The sequence below is a fragment of the Vitis vinifera genome, chromosome 18 (genome assembly GCF_030704535.1).
Source record: "Vitis vinifera cultivar Pinot Noir 40024 chromosome 18, ASM3070453v1".
In the NCBI taxonomy this organism is placed as follows: domain Eukaryota; kingdom Viridiplantae; phylum Streptophyta; class Magnoliopsida; order Vitales; family Vitaceae; genus Vitis; species Vitis vinifera.
The window spans coordinates 15,487,737-15,507,761 of record NC_081822.1 but is presented as its reverse complement, the minus strand read 5'-3'; the positions used below and the strand labels follow the sequence as shown (position 1 = coordinate 15,507,761).

Here is a 20,025-nt window from a genome sequence, read left to right as displayed (position 1 = left end):
ATTAATGGATGAAGGCACTCAGGTACGCACCACGAACCTTTACCTCACTGATAATGCTACTCTATGGTGGCGTCAACGGTTTGCCGACATAGAGAGAAGGACGTCTACCATAGACACATGGGATGCCTTCAAGAGAGAAATCAAGAGGCAATTCTATCCCGAAGACATGGCTTACCTAGCAAGGAAAAGTTTGAAGCGTCTCAAGCACACAGGCTCGATCCATGAGTATGTCAAAGAATTCTCTACTCTTATGCTTGAGATACCTAACATGGTTGAGGACGCGTGATTCGACTCATGGTAGCTTAGCTTTAAAGGCGTATCAACAAAATTTATACCTTAAATAATATTACTAAAGTAGCCAAGCTACTATAGCATAGTGGTTCTAGGATCGTTCACTGGGAAGGGTTTTCGCAAACACAAGTGATATTCAAATTAGGAAAATAGGTGATTTTCTTATGGATGTTAGCTTTAAAAGAAGATGTAAATGTTTTAGAAAGATTTAAACTAATCTAAGCTAACATTAAAGACTAAAATGAAAGGGTGTAAAAACAAGTTTCCCAAAGATAGGATAGCTATGCTCTGGCTCTTATGCAAATTGGAAATCTCAGGATAGGCTCCTCGCGTTGGGGTTGCAATTATGGTGATGCTTGCTTCCCGAACCGGTATGGATTTAGCAAATCAAGTTTTAATCCTTTAAAATGGCAAAACAGATGGTAGTGAATTTCATCAATGGTTATTCACCTTAGACTTCCTTTGAATGGCTCGTAAGAGATAACTAATAGTCTAAAGCCAAAAGCTTACCAAATATTGGCAACTCAAAGTCATTCCAGGTGATAAACTCACCTTTCAATGGCCATTGAAATTGGTTCTAATGGATTAATGCAAAACTTGGAATTGAAAACCTCACCTTCCAATAGTTCGTAGGAGATAACTAATGGATAGAAATCCAAAAGCTTATCAAGTATTGGCCGTTGGAAGTTGTCCAAAGGAAATAAAAACCAAACTTTGCATTAATGAACCATTAATGAAAAACGACTACCTTACCTTCCGGGTGCGAGAAATTTCCATGGGATTGCATCCAAGCCATCACATAACATCCATACTTTGAGAAACTAAAAGTTTTAGCCAATCATCCTCTGAGGAAAATCCCTCAGAGGCTGTTTGGCTACTAAGAAAATAGAAATGCGGAAGAACAGGAGAAGAGAGAAAAATAGAGCTTTATATATTTGTAAGTTAATGTACAGAGGATCGATCCGCCAATCATCCCATCTTTTGGAGGCGTTGTGCACCTCTATATATAGAAAAATTACAAGATAAAGCCTTATGTCAGCTGAATACAAGGTTACAAAAGGAATTTACACGAGAAAATATCAAGTTAAAAATATCTGGGAAGTCGGTGGTGCGTGCGTGGAGAAACAGAGGAAAATTCGCACCACGCATGGGCTGTGCGAATTTTGAAGGTGTTGTGCGAGTTTCACACAAGCTTTGCACAACCAAGGTGTTGTGTGAGTGTTGTGCAAGTTTCGCACAAGGTTCGCACAATTGAAGGTGTTGTGCGAGTTTCGCACAAGGTTCGCACAACCTGAAGGTGTTGTGCGAATTTCGCACAAGCCTAGAGCAGTTGTCTTCTGAAGGCCATATCTTCCTCATTTCAGCTCCAAATCGTACACGGTTTGAAGCGTGGGATTCTTAACTTCCTGAGCTTTGAAATGGTATATAGTATGTAGAAAATGGACTTCGGTAAGATCTCCAAAAGTGTGAAGGAAGACTGTAGCTGCTGTCCTCTGTTTTCTTCATTTTCTCTTTGCTTCTCTTTGCTTCTCCCCTTTGCTTGGCTTGTCTTAATGATCCAAAAAGCTGTCAAAATACTAAAACTAGACACAAATATGATTAGAAGTCATTGCTAGGTCCTTAACATGCCAATTGGAATAAAGATGGAGAATTACTACACAAGAGTGCTTAAAACATAATGAATTAAAGGTGTAAAATAGCACTTTTTGGGTAGTAATCAAGGAGTTACTATTTAACTTCATGGACAACCTGCAAAGTTGGGCCGAGCAAGAGTTGAGGAGACGTGGTGTCCATGACTTCGCCACAGCCATGGCAGTAGCCGAGTCCTTGGTGGATTATAGAAGGGGAGACTCTTCTAAGCCCAAGCCACCATCCAAGGGTAACCAGGCCAAAGGTGGGGGAGACAAGAGATCGCAAGGCCACACTCCTAAAGAAAGATCAAGCAAAGGGCCTAGTGGCAAGGATGGCAAAGGCAAGGACAAGCGGAAGGAGTTCAAGGCCAGGACCAATTGCTTCTTGTGCGATGGTCCGCACTGGGCACAGGACTGCCCTAAGAGGAAGGCTTTAAATGCTATGATCGAGGAGAAGGAGCAGGAAGACGATGCTAAGATGGGATCGTTGCAGCTCCTAAATGCCCTTAAGGCCAAGCCGATGCCTAAGATGCCTCAAAGCAAAGGACTGATGTATGTGGAGGCCCTTGTGAATGGGAAGGCCACCAAGGCCCTAGTGGACACAGGTGCCACTCACAACTTTGTCTCGGAGGATGAGGCAAGAAGGCTGAAGCTCCAAGCATCCAAGGAAGGAGGATGGCTCAAGGCCGTTAACTCAGCTGCCAAGCCATCCCATGGAGTAGCTCGCGGGGTGACTATGCACATCGGCTCGTGGGAATGAAGGGTCGACTTCACAGTGGCACCCATGGACGACTTCAAGATGGTGCTAGGAATGGACTTCCTACAGAAGGTTAAGGCCGTGCCACTACCTTTCCTACGCTCAATGGCTATCCTAGAGGAGGAGAAGTCGTGCATGGTCCCTACGATCAATGAAGGTACACTCAAGACCCCTATGCTATCAGCTATGCAAGTAAAGAAGGGGTTAAAGAGGGAAGAGGTGACCTACCTCGCCACCCTTAAGGAAGAAAGGGATGAGGGGTCGGGTGAACCCATGCCTAAGGAAATCGAGGGGGTCCTTGATGAGTTCGAGGACGTTATGCCGCCCGAGTTGCCCAAAAGACTTCCTCCTAGGAGAGAGGAAGATCACAAGATTGAGCTGGAGCCGGGAGCCAAGCCCCCTGCTATGGGGCCATATAGGATGGCACCACCCGAGTTGGAGGAGCTAAGGAGACAACTCAAGGAGTTGCTAGAAGCGGGGTTCATCCAACCATCCATGGCTCCTTATGGCGCGCCGGTTCTATTTCAGAAGAAGCATGATGGGTCCCTACGAATGTGCATAGATTACCAGGCACTTAACAAGGTGACGGTGAAGAACAAGTATCCCATCCCGCTCATTGCTGACTTGTTCGATCAACTTGGAAGGGCAAGGTACTTCACGAAGCTGGACTTAAGGTCAGGCTACTACCAAGTCAAGATTGCGAAGGGAGATGAGCCGAAGACTACATGTGTGACCAGGTATGGCTCATATGAGTTCTTAGTGATGCCTTTCGGACTCACCAATGCCCCAGCAACGTTTTGCACCCTCATGAACAAGATCTTCCACCCATACTTGGACAAGTTCGTGGTGGTGTACTTGGATGACATAGTCATCTATAGTAACACTCTAAAGGAGCACGAAGAGCACTTGAGGAAGGTCTTTAAGATCTTGAGGCAGAACAAGCTATACGTGAAGAAGGAGAAGTGCTCGTTTGCTAAGGAGGAAGTGAGCTTCCTAGGGCATCGCATCAGAGATGGCAAGCTAATGATGGATGATAGCAAGGTGAAAGCCATCCAGGAGTGGGATCCACCAACCAAGGTACCTCAACTCAGATCTTTCCTTGGTTTAGTTAATTATTACCGGCGGTTCATAAAGGGTTATTTGGGAAGGGCTGCTCCACTCACTAATCTTCTTAAGAAGAATAAGGCATGAGAATGGGATGAAAGGTGCCAACAAGCCTTTGAGGACCTAAAGAAGGCTGTGACTGAGGAGCCAGTGTTGGCACTACCCGACCACACCAAGGTCTTTGAGGTACACATAGATGCCTCAGACTTCGCTATTGGGGGAGTCCTTATGCAAGAAAGGCACCCAATCGCATTTGAGAGTAGCAAGCTAAACGACGCAGAGAGACATTACACGGTGCAAGAAAAGGAGATGACCGCTATCGTCCACTGCTTGCGCACTTGGAGGCACTATCTGCTAGGGTCTCACTTCATAGTGAAGATCGACAATGTGGCCACTAGCTACTTCCAGACACAGAAGAAGCTGAGTCCTAAACAAGCTAGGTGGCAAGACTTCCTGGCCGAGTTCGACTATACGCTGGAGTATAAGCCGGGAAGTGCTAATCATATGGCCGACGCCCTAAGCCGCAAAGCCGAGCAAGCATCTATGACGAGTTAGCCCCAAGGAGACATAATAGATCTTCTAAAGGAAGGATTGCAACATGATCCAGTGGCTAAGAGCCTCATCGCCCTGGCTCATGAAGGGAAGACCAAGCGGTTTTGGGTGGAGGACGGCTTACTCTACACAAAAGGGAGACGACTCTACGTGCCTAAGTGGGGGAACATAAGGCGGAACCTGATTAAGGAGTGCCATGACACCAAGTGGGTAGGGCACCCTGGGCAACGACGCACTAGGGCACTACTCGAGTCGGCTTACTATTGGCCTCAGATACGGGACGAGGTTGAGGCCTATGTGAGGACTTGTCTTGTGTGCCAACAAGACAAGGTGGAACAACGATAACCTAGAGGCCTGTTAGAGCCACTACCTATAGCAGAACGCCCATGGGACAGCGTCACCATGGACTTCATCATCGGGCTACCTAAGTCGGAGGACAGCAGCTCTATCATAGTGGTGGTGGACAGGTTCTCTAAGTATGCAACCTTCATAGCAGCCCCGATCGACTGCACTGCAGAAGAGACGGCGAGGCTATTCCTAAAGCACGTAGTCAAGTATTGGGGGTTGCCTAAGTTCATCATCAGTGATCGCGACCCGCGCTTCATTGGGAAGTTTTGGACGGAGCTCTTCAAGCTTATGGGTTCGGAGCTTCACTTCTCCACAAGCTTTCACCCACAGATGGATGGGCAGACTGAGAGGGTGAATGCCTTACTGGAGCTCTACCTAAGGCACTTCGTAAGTGCCAACCAGAAGGATTGGGCCAAGTTGCTAGACATAGCCCAGTTCTCATACAACCTGCAAAGGAGTGAGGTGACCAATAGGAGCCCGTTCGAGCTAGCTACGGGATAACAACCGTTAACTCCTCACACCCTAACAATTGGCTACACGGGGAGAAGTCCAGTGACTTTCAAGTTCGCGAAAGAGTGGCATGAGCAAGCTGACATAGCCCGCTCATACTTGGACAAGGCCGCTAAGAAAATGAAGAAGTGGGCTGACAAGAAGCGATGACACACGGAGTACTTGTCAAGCTCCTTCCTCAACAATTCAAGTCCCTAAGGCCGGTGCATAAGGGCCTTGTGAGGAGGTATGAAGGACCCTTCCCCATACTTGGGAAGGTCGGCAAGGTGTCCTATAGAGTCGAGCTGCCCCCGAGGTTGAAGATTCATCATGTCTTCCACGCAAGCTACTTGAAGCCCTATCACGGAGACAAGGATGATCCAAGCCGAGGGTTGTCTAAAAGGGCACCTACAGCAGTCGTGACCTCCTATGACAAGGAGGTAGAACACGTCCTCACAGACCCGGTCATCAGGAGACGATGGGTACCTCTTGCTACGGAATACTTAGTGAAATGGAAGGGACTACCAGAAAGTGAGGCTAGCTGGGAGCCAGTAGAGTATGGCAGTTCCAAGAACAGATCGAGCGGTTCCGGGCAGAAGGCGCGACGAGGACGTCTGCGGCATAGGTGGGGGAGAGTGTCACAAGCTGATCCAAATGAGCCTCCCCATGGCCTTATATAGAGCCAGGAAGCTTCTGGAGACTCCTAGAGTGGGAAGAGTGTGGAAGGTTCTAGAGAAGTCTGGAAGAATCCACACAATTCTACACCATGGTAGAAGGCACGAGAGGAGTTCGGGGCTTTCTAGAGAAATCTAGAAGACTCTTGTATATACTTGTATATAGGCTTGTACCTAGAATGATGTAGGACATTCTAGAATAGTCTTGAGTTGTAAGGAACCCTCCAAGGTTCTAGAGAGTTCCATTGGTGCCTATAAATAGGTGAGGGCCTCATTTGGCCAAGGCACCAAGCAAGTGAGCTTCCAAGCACTTGTAAAAGCTTCTTTGAGTAATAAAGAGCTTCCATTCTTTAAGGAGTTGCCTACTAAGCCTCTTAAGCTTTCGAGTCGCGAGTGTCTTAGCCGAGCAAGCTAAGCATTGGGGATTAAGGCTGACTTAGCAAGATCAAGTGTCTTGACTTGCCTAAGTGCCGCACGAGCTTAGTGAACGACTAAGTCCGTGACACTGAGCTCCTGACTTGGAGTCTTTCATGACATCAACAAACCTAAATTGTGCATAGCATTTAGAGCTCTAAGCTCACGACTTGAAGTTTTTTATGTCATCGACTGCCTTAATATGAGCATAGCATCTAGAGGCCTAAGCTCATGTCCCGGAGTCTTTCATGTCAACCACAACCCTGAGCTATTCATAGCATCTAAAGGCTAGAGCTCATCACCCAGATTCATTCTTGTCTTCCATAGCATTGAGTTATTCATAGCATTTAAAGCCTAAGGTCATGACCTGAAGTCATTCCTATCAACCACAAGCCTGAGCTATTCATAACATCTAAAACCCCAAGCTCACAGCCCTAAGCTGTCAACGACAACCCTGAGCTATTCATAGCATCTACAACCTTAAGCTCATAACTCAGAGTGGCTCATCTTAACTAGAGCAAAGAGTTCTTCATTGCATCTAGAGCCCTCAGCTCACGACCCATAATAGCCCATCTCATTCACAACCCTAAGTAGTTCATAGCATCAAAATCCTTGAGCTCATGACTCAGAGTCGTTTATGTCAATCACAGTCTTGAGTTGTTCATAGAATAGCCTTGAGATCACGACCAAGAATTGTTCATGTCATCTATAGCCCTAAGCTATTCATAGCATCTAAAGGTTTGAGCTCATGATGAAGAATTGTTCATATCATCCACAACATTTAGCTGTTCATAGCATCTTAAGGCGTGAGATCATAGAATCTTGAGTCATTCATAGCCCAAAGTCTTTCATGTTGACTACAAGCCTATTCATAACATCTAAAGCCCTAAGCTCATGACTCAAAGTTATGCATGTCATTCATAGTCCTAGGTTATTCATAGCATCTAGAGCCCTAAGCTCAAGACTTGGAGCCATTCATATTAACCACAATCCTGATTTGTTCAGCATGTTGATCCTAGAGCTCCTAACTCATAGTCTTTCAAGTCAATAATAGCCTTGAGTTATTAAGAGTATATACTGCCTCATTTCATGACTCACAGTCGTTCATGTCATCCACAACCCTGAATTGTTCATAAGATCTAAAGCCTATAGCTCACAACCTCGAGTTGTTTATTTCAACCCCAACCCTGAGCTGTTCACAGCATCTAGAGCCTTGACCTCAAGACCCAGAGTCTTTCAAGTCAACAACAGCCTAGAGCTGGTCATAGTATCTAGAGGCTTGAGCTCAGGAAATGGAGTCATTCATGTCATCCACAACCTTGAGTTGTTCACAACATCTAAAGCCTTGAGATCACGAGTTGGAGTTGTTCATGTCAATCGTGGCCCTGAGCTTTTCGTAGCATCTAGAGCCCTGAGCTCACAACCCATAGTTGTTCATGTCAACCGTAACCCAGAGTTATTCATAGCATCTACGGACTTTTCCTTACGACCTGGAGTCATTCATGTCAACTATAGCCTTGAGCTGTGCATAGTATCTCAAGCCTAAAGCTCAAGACCTGTAGCGGTTCATGTCAAGCACAACCCAGAGCTGTTCATAGAATTTAGAGCACTAAGCTCATCACCTAAAGTCATTCATGTGAACCAAAACCCTTAGTTATTCATAACATATAAATCCCTAAGCTCATGACCTATAGTCGCTCATGTCAGTCATAGCCTAAAGTTGTTTGTAACATCTAGTCGTTCATGTCAACCACAACCTAAAGTTACTCATAGCTTCTAAAGGTTTGAGCTCACAACCTGGAGTCATCATGTCAACCACAACCCTAAGCTCTTCATAGTATCTAGCGGCCTGAGCTCATGACCTGGAGTTGTTTAAGTCATCTACAAGCATGAATTATTCCTAAGATCTAGAGCCTTGAGACCATGACTCGAAGTCGTCATTGTCAACCACAACCCCGAGTTGTTCATAACATCTAGAGCCTTGAGGTGACGACTCAAAGTCTCTTAAGTGAATAACAGCCTTGAGCGGTTCATAATATCTAGGAGCTTGAGCTCATGAGCCATAGTCATCCATGTCATCCATAACCCAGAGTTGTTCATACCATCTAGATCCTTGAGCTCACGACCTGGAGTCGTTCATGTCAACCACAACCCTAAGTTGTTCATAGTATCTAGAGGCTAGAGCTCATGACCCAGAGTTTTTCATGTCATCCATTGGCTTCATTTTTTCATAGGATCGAGATCCTTTAGCTCACAACTCATAGTCATTTATGTCAATCATAGCCTTAAGCTACTCATAACATCTAGAGCCTTGAGCTCACGACCTGGAGTCTTTCAAGTTAATATCAAACTTAAGCTATTCACAGTATGTAAGGGCCTGAGCGCATGAGCCAGAGTCATTCATGTCATCCATAGCCCTGAGTTATTCATACTAATATAGAGCCCTCTGGTCATGACCTAAAGTTGTTCATGTCAACCATAGCTTTGAGTTGTTCATAGCATCCAAAGCCCTAATCTCATGACCCATAGTCATTCATGTCAACCACAACCTAGAGCTGCTCATTGCATCTAAAACCCTCAGCTCACAACATGGAGTCATTCATGTCAACCACAACTCTGACCTATTCATAGCATCTAGAGCCTTGAGCTCATGACCCAAAGTCATTCAAGTCAACAATAGACCTGAGCTCATGAGTTGAAGTCATTCATGTCATCCACAACCCTGAGTTGTTCACAACATCAAGAGCATTGAGATCACGAGCTAGAGTTGTTCATTTCAACCAAAGCCCTCAATTGCTCATAACATTTAGTGTCCTGAGCTCATGACCCATAGTTGTTCATGTCAACCACACTCTAGAGCTATTCAAACCATTTAGAGACCTAAGCTCATGACCTGGAGTCATTCATGTCAACCACAAATCTGAGTTGTTCATAGCATCTAGAGTCTTGAGCTCAGGACCTACAGCTGTTCATGTCAACCACAACCAAGAGTTGTTCATAACATTTAGAACTCTGAGCTAATGACCTAGATTTGTTCATGTCAACTACCACCTTAAGCTCTTCATATTATCTAAAGGCCTAAGCTCATGACCTAGAGTTGTTCATGTCATCTGCAACCCTGAATTATTCATAGGGTTAAGATCCTTGAGATCATGACCCAGATCTATTTCTTTCAACCACAACCTTGAGCCATTCAAAGCATCTAGAACCTTGAGCTCACAACCTAGAGTCATTCATGTCAACTATAGTTCTAACCTGTTCATAAAATCTAGAGCCTTAAGCTCATGACCCAAAGTCATTCAAGTAAAAAACAACTCGGAGTTGGTCACAGTATCTAGAGGCCTCAACTCATGAGACAGAGTCATTCATGTCATCTACAACTCTGAGTTGTTCACAACATCTACACTCTTGAAATCATGGGCTGCAGTTTTTTATGTCAATTATAACCCTCAATTGTTCATACCATCTAGTGCCTTGAGTTTACGACCTGTAGTCGTTCATGTCAACCGCACCCCAGAGCTATTCATACCATCTAGAGACCTGAGCTCACTCATGTCAACCACAGCCTAGAGCTATTCATAGGATACATGGTTCTGAGCTCATGACTTGGATTTGTTCGTGTTAACCATAACCCTAAGTTCTTCATAGTATTCAGAGGCCTGAGCTCATGTCCCAGTGTCGTTCATGTCATCTACAACGCTAAATTATTCATAGCATCAAGATTCTTGAGCTCACAACCCAAAATTGTTCATGTCAAGAACAACCTTGAGTTATTCAAAGCATTTAAAGCCTTGAGCTTACGACCCAGATTCTTTCAAATAAATAATAGCCCTGAGTTGTTCATAGTATGTAAAGGCCTGAGTTCATGAGCTAGAGTCATTCATGTCATCCACAACCTAAAGTTGTTCATGGAATCTTGAGCCTTAAGCTCATGACCCGGTGTCGTTCATGTCAATCACAACCCTGATCTCTTCATAGTATCTAAAGGCCTGAGCTCATGACCCACAGTAGTTCTTGATATCTACATCCCTAAATTAATCATATGATTTAGAGCCTTGAGCTCACAACCCCAAGTCATTCATTTCAACAACAACCCTAAGCTATTCATATGCTCTAAAGCCATTAGCTTACGACTCAGTGTCTTTCAAGTTAATAACAACCTTGATCTATTCATAGTATCTACAGGCCTGAGCTCTTGAGCCACAGTCGTTCATGGCATCCACAATCCTGAGTTGTTCGTAGCATCTAAAGCTTTGAGCTCATGACCATGAGTTGTTCATGTTAACTATAACCTTGACTTGTTCATAGCATTTAGAGCCTTAAGCTCATGACCTGTAGTCGTTCATGTCAGCCGCAACCCAAAGTTACTCATACCATCTAGAACCTTCACTACATGACCTAGATTCAGTCATATCAACCATAACCTTAATCTATGCATAACATCTAAAACACTAAGCTCATGACCAGAGTGTTTCATGTCTACCATAGGCTTGAGCTGTTCATAGTCTCTAAAGGCTTGAGCTTATGACCTGGAATCGTTCATGTCATCCATAACCTTAACTTTTTCATAGGATCCAGAGCCCTAAGCTCACAACCCAGAGTCGTTCATTTCAACCCCCAACCTTGATATGTTCATAGCATTTAGAGCCTTGAGTTGATGACCTAGAGTCTTTTAAATCAACAACAACCTTGAGCTAGTCATATTATCTAGAGGCTTGAGCACAAGAGTCAGAGTCATTCATGTCATCCATAATTGCTCATAGCATTTAGAGCCTTAAGATCATGGGATGGATTTTTTCATGTCAACCACGACCCTGCGTTGTTCGTAGTAAGTAAAGGTTTGAGCTCATGACCCGAAGTTGTTCATGTCATCTACAACCCTTAATTATTCATAAGATCTAAATCCTTGAGCTCACAACCAAGAGTCATTCATGTCAACCTAGAGTGGCTAATGTCATCTATAGCCTTGAGTTATTCATAGCATCTATAGCCCTAAGCTCACAACTCGGAGTCTTTCATTCCAACCACAGCCTAGACTTGTTCATTGCATCTAGGGCCCTGAGCCCACGACCTAGAATCGTTGATGTCATCCATAACTTTGAGCTATTTATAGCATCTAGAGCCTTGAGCTCATGACACAAAGTCATTCATGTCAACCATAACCTAACGTTGTTCATAGCATTTATAGCCTTGAGCTCACAACTAAGAGTATCCCATGTTATCCACAACCTTGAGCTCACAATCTAGAGTTGTTCATGTTAACCATAAGCCTGAGTTGTTCATAGCATCTACAACATTGAGCCCATGAACTGTAGTCTTTCATGTCATTCATAGTTGTAAGTTATTCATAGCATCAAGAGCCCTGAGCTCAAGACCTGGAGTCGTTCATCTCAACCATAGCCCAAATCTATTCATAGCATTTAAAGCCCTAAGCTCACGACCTAAAATACCTCATGTCTTCCACAACCTTAAGCTATTAAATCTAGAGCCTGATCTCACGACTTGAAGTCGTTCATGTCAACCACAACCCAGAGTTGTTTATAGCATTTAGAGCCTTGAGCTCAACACCTTGAGTGGCTAATGTCATCCATAGCCTTGAGTTATTCATAGCATCTAGATCCATGAGCTCACAACTCAGAGTCTTTCATGCCAAGCACAACCTAGAGTTGTTTATTGCATCTAGGGCCCCGAGCCCACGAGCTAGAGTTGTTCATGCCATCCACAACTCTGAGTTATTGTAAGCGTCTAAAACCCTAAGCTCATGACACGGAGTCATTCATGTCAACCACAGCCCAACGTTGTTCATAGCATTTAGAGCCCTTAGCTCACAACCAATAGTATCCCATGTTATACACAACCTTGAGATGTTCATAGCAACTAGAGCCTTGAGCTCAAGATTGAGAGTTGTTCATGTCAACCATAAACTTAAGTTGTTCATAGTATCTATAGTGTTGAGCCCATGACCCATAGTCTTTCATGTCATTCACAACTTTAAGTTGTTCATAGCATCAAGAGCCCTGAGCTCACGACCTAGAGTCGTTCATCTGAACCATAACCCAAATATGTTTATAGCATCTAGAGCCCTGAGCTCACGACCTAGAGTACCTCATGTCTTCCATAACCCTGAGCTATTAATAGCATCTAGGGCCTGAGCTTATGACTTAGATTCGTTCATGTCAACCACAACCCAGAGTTATTCATAGAATTTAAAGCCCTGAGCTCAACACCTAGAGTGGATAATGTCATCCATAGCCCTGAGTTGTTCATAGCATCTAGAGCCATGAGCTCACAACTCAGAGTCTTTCATTCCAAGCACAACCTAGAGTTGTTCATTGCATCTAGGGCCCTGAGCCCATGATCCATAGTCAGTCATGCCATCCACAACTCTGAGTTGTTTATAGCATTTAGAGCCTTGAGCTCATGACACAAAGTCATTCATGTCAACCATAGCCCAACGTTGTTCATAACATTTAGAGCCCTGAGCTCACAACCAAGAGTATTTCATGTTATCCACAACTCTTAGTTGTTCATAGGAATTAAAGCCTTGAGCTCATGATCGAGAGTTGTTCATGTCAACCATAAGCCTGAGTTGTTCACAGTATCTATAGTACTGAGCCTATGACCCGTAGTCTTTCATTTCATTGACAACTCTAAATTATATATAGCATTAAGAGCCTTGAGCTCACGACCCGAAATCATTCATCTCAACCATAGCTGAAAGTTATTCATAGTATTTAGAGCCCTGATCTCACTACCTTGAGTACCGTATGTCTTCCAGAACCTTGAGCTATTAATAGCATCTAGAGCCTGGAGCTCACGACCTAGATTCGTTCATGTCAACCACAACCTAGAGTTGTTCATAGCATTTAGAGCCCTAACCTTAAGACCTAGAGATTCTAATGTCATCAACAACCCTAAGTTGTTCATAGCATCTAAAGCCATGAGCTCACAACTCGAAGTCTTTCATGCCAACCATAGCTTAGAGTTGTTCATTGCATCTAGGGCCTTGAGCTCACAACCTAGAGTCGTTCATGTCATCCACAACTCTGAGTTGTTCATAGAATATTAAGCCCTAAGCTCATGACTCAGACTCATTCATGTCAACCATAACGTAAAATTGTTCATAACATCTAAAGCCTTGAGCTCACTATCCAGAGTTGTTCATGTCAACCACTGCCCAATGTTGTTCATAAAATTTAGAACCTCGAGCTCATGACCTAGAGTAGCCCATGTTATCTACAACTCTCAACTATTCATAGCAACTACTGCCCTAAGCTCACGACCAAGAGTTGTTCATGTCAACCACAACACTGAGTTGTTCATAGCATTAAGAGCCTTAAGCCCACGACCTAGAGTTGTTCATGTCAACCATTGCCTAGTGCTATTCATAGCATCTAGAGCCTTGACCTCACGACCTAGAGTAGCTCATGTCATCCACAACCCTAAGCTATTAATAGCGTCTAGATCCCTGAGCTCGCAAACCGTAGTCATTCGTGTCAACCATAGGCTAAAGTTGTTCATATCATATAAAGCATTGAGCTTAAGACCCAAAGTGGTTCATGTCATCCATAACCCTAAACTATTCATAGCATGTAGAGTTGTGATCTCATAACCCAAAGTCTTTTGTGTCAACCCCAACTTAGAGTTGTTCATTGCATTTAGGGCCCTAAGCTCACAACTCAAAGTCATTCATGTTATCCACAACCCTAAGCAGTTCATAGAATCTAGAGTCTCGAGCTCATGACTTGGAGTTTTTATTGTCATCGACAACCCTGAGTGTTTCATAGTATCTAGAGCCCTAAGCTCATGACCTGGAGTTGTTCATGTCAACCATAATCCAGAGTTGTGCATAACCTCTAAAGCCTTGAACTTATGACCGAGAGTGGCGCATGTCATCAATAGGCTTGAGTTGTTCATAGCATCTAAAGGCCTGAGCTAGTGACTTAGAGTCATTCATGCCAACCAAAACCTAGAGATATTAATAAAATCTAGAGACCTTAGCTCAAGACCTAGAGTGGCTCATGTCATCCAAAACCATAAGTTGTTAATAGCATCTAGAGCCCTAAGCTCACAACCCAGAGTTGTTCATGTCAACCATAGCCCAAAGTTGTTCATAACATCAAGAGCCCTTAGCTCATGACCCAGAGTAGCCCATGTTATCCACAACCCATAGCGGTTCATAACATCTAGTGCTCTGAGCTCATGACCTAGAGTTATTCATGTCAAACATAACTCAAACTTGTTCATAGCATCTAAAGCCTTGATATCATGACCTAGAGTAGCCGATGTCATCCACATCCCTAAGCTATTTGTAGCATCTAGAACCCTGAGTTCACGACTCTAAGCAATTGATGTCATCCATAGTCCTAAGTTGTTCATAGCATCAAGAGCTCTAAGCTGACAACCTATATACTTTTATTTCATCAACAACCTTGAGTTGTTAATAGCATCTAGAGCTCTGATTTCCCGATCGAGAGTTGTTCATATCAACCATAGCACAAAGCTATTCATAGCATTTAGAGCTCTGAGCTCATGACCCAGAGTCGTTCTTATCATCCACAATCCTGAGCTCTTCATAGAATCATGAGGCTTGGGCTCATGACCCATAATATTTCATATCATCAATAGCATAGAGTTGTTCATAACATTTAAAGTCTTTATCTCAACACCTAGAGTGGCTCATGTCATCGGAAGCCTTGAGTTGTTCATAGCATCTAAACCCTTTAGCTCACGACCCAGTGTCATTCATGTCAACCATAACCTAGAATTGTTCATAGCATCTAGAGCCTTGAGTTCAAGACCTAGGGTTGTCCATGTTTTCCACAGCCTTTAGATAATCATAGAATCTAGTGGCTTGAGCTCATGACCCAGAGTCTTTCATGTCTTCAGTCACCTTGAGTTGTTCATAGCATTTAGAGCCTTAAGGTCATGACTCGGATTGGCTCATGTCATTGACAGCCCTGAACTGTTCATAGCATCTAAAGCCCTTAGCTCACGACCCAAGGTTGTTCATGTTAACCACAACTTTGAGATGTTCATAGTATCTATAGTCCTTTGTTCATGACCCCGAGTCATTCATGCCATCTAGGACCTTAAGCTTTTCATAACATCTAGAACCCTAAGCTCATGACCCAGAGTCTTTCATGTCATCGACAACCCTAAGTTGTTCATAGCATCTAAAGCTCAGAGCTCAGAACCTGGAGTCATTCAAGTCAACCACAACCCAAAGCTATTCATAGCGTCTAAAACCCAAAGCTCATGACCCAAAGTAGCTAATGTGATCCATAGCCCTATGTTATTCATAGCATCTAGAGCCTTGAGCTCATGACCCAAAGTAGATCATGTCATCCATAACCTTGAGTTGTTGATAACATCAAGAGCTCTTAACTCACTAACTATAGTCTTTCATGTCATCAAGAGCCCTAAGCTCACAATCGGGAGTCATTCATATCTACCAAATCCTAGAGCTATTCATAGCATCTAGAACCCTGAGCTCACAACCCATAGTAGCTCATGTCATACACAATCATGAGCTATTAATAGCATCTAAAGCCTTGAGCTCATGACTCAGAGTTGTTCATGTTAGCCATAACCTAAAGTTGTTTTTAACAGCTAGAGCCCTGAGCTCATAACTTTGAGTGGCCCATGTTATCAACAACTCAAAGCAATTCATAGCATCTAGAGGCCTGATTACTACCAAAAAGTGCTATTTTGTAGACCTAATTATAATGGTTTTAAGCACCTTTGAGTAGTAATCATATTCATTTAACCCAATTAATTCATTAAGGTCCTTAGTAATTGGTTTTAACCATTTTGTGGCAAGTTTACATGTTTTTATCAGCTTATGAATCAATTCAAGCATGCCAAATGATGGAGGAGCTACTTGGACAAGTTATGGCAAAGCTTTTGGAAGCTCAAATTCATGAAGAACCAAGCTTTGGAGCTCCATAGCCCTTTTCCAAAGTCGTTCAAAGTATGCAAGGAAAGAACAATGGAGAAGAGGAAAACAGAGTGAAGAAAATAGAGGACAGCAGCTGCAGTCTTCTTTCGCACTTTTGGAGCACTTTACGAAGTCCATTTTATACATGCTATATACCATTTCAAAGCTCAGGAAGTCAAGAATCCAACGCTTTAAACCATGTACGATTTGGAGCTGAAATGAGGAAGATATGGCCTTCGGAAGCCAACTACTCCAGGCTTGTGGGAAAATTTCGCACAACACCTTCAAAATTCGCACAGCCCATGCGTGATGCGAATTTTCCTCTGTTTTTGCCGACTCCACTTTAGATATTTTCCTATGTATTTTTTGATGTAATTTCCTTTCTTATCCTTGTAACTAACCAATCACAAGCTTTTGCTTTTGTAAAGACTATATAAGGAGTGGAAATCACCTCTTGGAATATATAATAGATATTACGTTTTACACTTAGAAAATATACAGAGCTCTCTCGTTTCTCTTTTCTCTTTACTATTTCTATTTTCTTAGTAGCCAAACAGCCTCTGAGGGCTTTTCCTTAGAGGATGATTGGCTAAAACTTTTAGTTTCTCAAAGTATGGATGTTATGTGATGGCTTGGATGCAATCCCCATGGAAATTTCTCGCACTTGGAAGGTAAGGTAGACGTTTTTCATTAAAGGTTCATTAATGCAAAGTTTGGTTTTTATTTCCTTTGGACAACTTCCAACGACCAATACTTGATAAGCTTTTGGATTTCTATCCATTAGTTATCTCCTACGAGCTATTGGAAGGTGAGGTTTTCAATTCCAAGTTTTGCATTAATCCGTTAGAACCAATTTCAATGGGCATTGAAAGGTGAGTTTATCACCTGGAATGACTTTGAGTTGCCAATATTTGGTAAGCTTTTGGCTTTAGACCATTAGTTATCTCTTACGAGCCATTCAAAGGAAGTCTAAGGTGAATAACCATTGATGAAATTCACTACCATCTGTTTTGCCATTTTAAAGGATTAAAACTTGATTTGCTAAATCCATACCGGTTCGGGAAGCAAGCATCACCATAGTTGCAATCCCAATGCGAGGAGCCTATCCTGAGATTTCCAATTTGCATAAGAGCCAGAGCATAGATATCCTATCTTTGAGAAACTTGTTTTTACACCCTTTCATTTTAGTCTTTAATGTTAGCTTAGATTAGTTTAAATCTTTCTAAAACATTTACATTTTATTTTAAAGCTAACATCCATAAGAAAATCACCTATTTTCGTAATTTGAATATCACTTGTGTTTACGAAAACCCTTCCCAGTGAACGATCCTAGAACCACCATGCTATAGTAGCTTGGCTACTTTAGTAATAGTATTTAAGGTATAAATTTTGTTGATACGCCTTTAAAGCTAAGCTACCATGAGTCGAATCAAGGCTTAAGCTCACGACCTAGAGTAATTCAAGTTAGCGATAGCCTAAAGCTATTCATAACATCTAAAGCCCTGACCTCACGATCTATTATAACTAATGTGATCCACAAGCCTGAGCTATTAATAACATCTAAAGACTTGACCTCACAACCCAAAGTAGATCATGTGATCCACAACCTTGACTTGTTTATAACATCAAGAGCCTTGAACTAACGACCTGTAGTCTTTCATGTCATCGACAACCTTTAACTATTCATAGCACTAAAAGGCTCAAACTCACGATTGAGAGTCGTTCACATCTACCAAAGTCTAGAACTGTTCATAGCATCTAAATCCTTAAGCTCACAATCCATAGTAGCTCATGTCATCCACAACCATGAGGTCTTAATAGCATCCAGAGCCTTGAGTTCCCGACCCAGAGTTGTTCATGTAAGCCACAACTTAGAGCTATTCATAGCAACTAGAGCCTTGAGCTGATGACCTAAAGTAGCCCATTTTATCCATAGCCCGAAGTGGTTCATAGCATGTACATACTTAAGCTCATGACCCGGAGTCATTCATTTACACAACAGCTCAGAGCTGTTCATAGCATCTAGAGCCCTAAGATCCTGACCTAGAGTAGTTCATTTCATCGAAAACGTAGAGTTGTTCATATAATTTAGAGCCTTTAGCTCAACACTCAAAGTAGTTGATATCATCCACAGTCCTGAGCTCTTCATAGCATTAAGAGCCCTAAGTACATGACCTAAAGTTGTTCATGTCAACCTTTGCCCAAACCTGTTCATAACATCTAAAGACCTTAGCTCACAACCTAGAGTAGCTTATGTCTTTGACTATCCTGAGCTATTCATAGCATTTAAAGCCATGAGATCACAACCCAAAGTCATTCATGTCAACCACAACCTTGAGATGTTCTTGGCATCCAGAACCTTAAGTTGTTCATATCATTTAAAGCCCTAAGCTCTTGACCTGAATTCTTTCGTGTCATCAACAACCCTGAGTTGTTCATAGCATCTAGAGTTTTGAGCTCGCAACCCGAAGTTGTTTAAGACAACCATAGCTAAGAGTTGTTCATAGAATCTAGACCCCGAGCTTATTACACAATGTTGCTCAAGTCATCAACAGCCCCGAGATTTTCATATCATCTTAGGCTTTAAGCTCACAAACTAGAATCGTTCATGTCAACCACAACCTTAAGCTATGCATAGTATCTAGAGCCTTGAGCTGACGACCCAGAGTACCACATGTCATCCATAGCCTTGAGTTGTTTATAGGATCTAAAGCCTTGAGATGGCAACTCGAAGTCGTTCATGTCAACCACAACCTTGAGCTATTCATAGTATATAGAGCCCTAACCTCATAACCCTGAGTCGTTCATTTTGTCCACAACCCTAAGCTATTCATTGCATTGAGAGCCTTAAGCTCATGACCCAGAGACTTTCATGTTAATGATAGCCTTGAGTTGGGCATAGTACCTAGACCCCTAAGCTTACGAACTAGAGTCGTTCATCTGAACCATAACCTAGAGCTGTTGATTGCATCTAAAGTCCTGAGCTCGTGATGTAGAGTGCCTCATGTATTTGATAGCCTTTTGGAGTCTCTCATGTCATTCACAGCCTAAAGCAGTTCATACCATCTAAAACCTTGAGCTCATGACTTGGAGTCGTTTATATCATCCATAACCTTGAGTTGTTCATAGCATATAGAGGCTTGAGTTCACGACCTAGAGATTTTCATGTTATCCACATCCTTGAGTTACTCATAGAATCTAAAGCCCTAAGCTTATGACTCATAGTCATTCATGTTAACCACAGCCCAACGTTGTTCATAAGATTCAGAGCCATGAGCTCACGACCTAGAGTAGCCCATGTTATCCATAACCCTAAGTTGTTCTTAACATCTAAAGCCTTGAGCTCATGACCCAGAGTCATTCATGTCAAGCATAGCTCTAAGTTATTCATAGTATCACGAGCCCTAAGCTCACAACACAGAGTCATTCATGTCAACCATAACCCATAGTTGTTCATAGCATTTAGAGCCTTAAGCTCACAACCCAGAGTTGCTCATGTCATCCATAGCCCTAAGCTATTCATAGTATCTTAAACCTTGAGCTCACGGGTTCCTGAGTCATTCATACCATCCATAACTCAGAGTTGCTCATAGCATTTAGAGCCCTAAGCTCATGACCCAGAGTCATTCATATCAACCACAACCTTGAGGTGTTCATAGTATCTTGAGTCGTGAGCTCACAACCCAAAGTCGTTCAAGTTATTCATAGCCCTGAGCTCATGACACAGAGTCATTCATATCATCCATAGCCTTGAGTTTCTTATAGCATTTAGAGGCTTGAGCTCACGGGATCCCTAGTCGTTCATATCATCCACAATGTTGAGTT

The 20,025-nt window shown here is 42.8% G+C and overlaps 1 pseudogene; it reads left to right on the top strand.

The window, feature by feature from the left end:
- Positions 1 to 5,339: 5,339 nt before the first annotated feature.
- LOC132253095 (uncharacterized) overlaps positions 5,340 to 20,025 on the top strand; it is a 50,680-nt pseudogene continuing 35,994 nt past the window's right edge.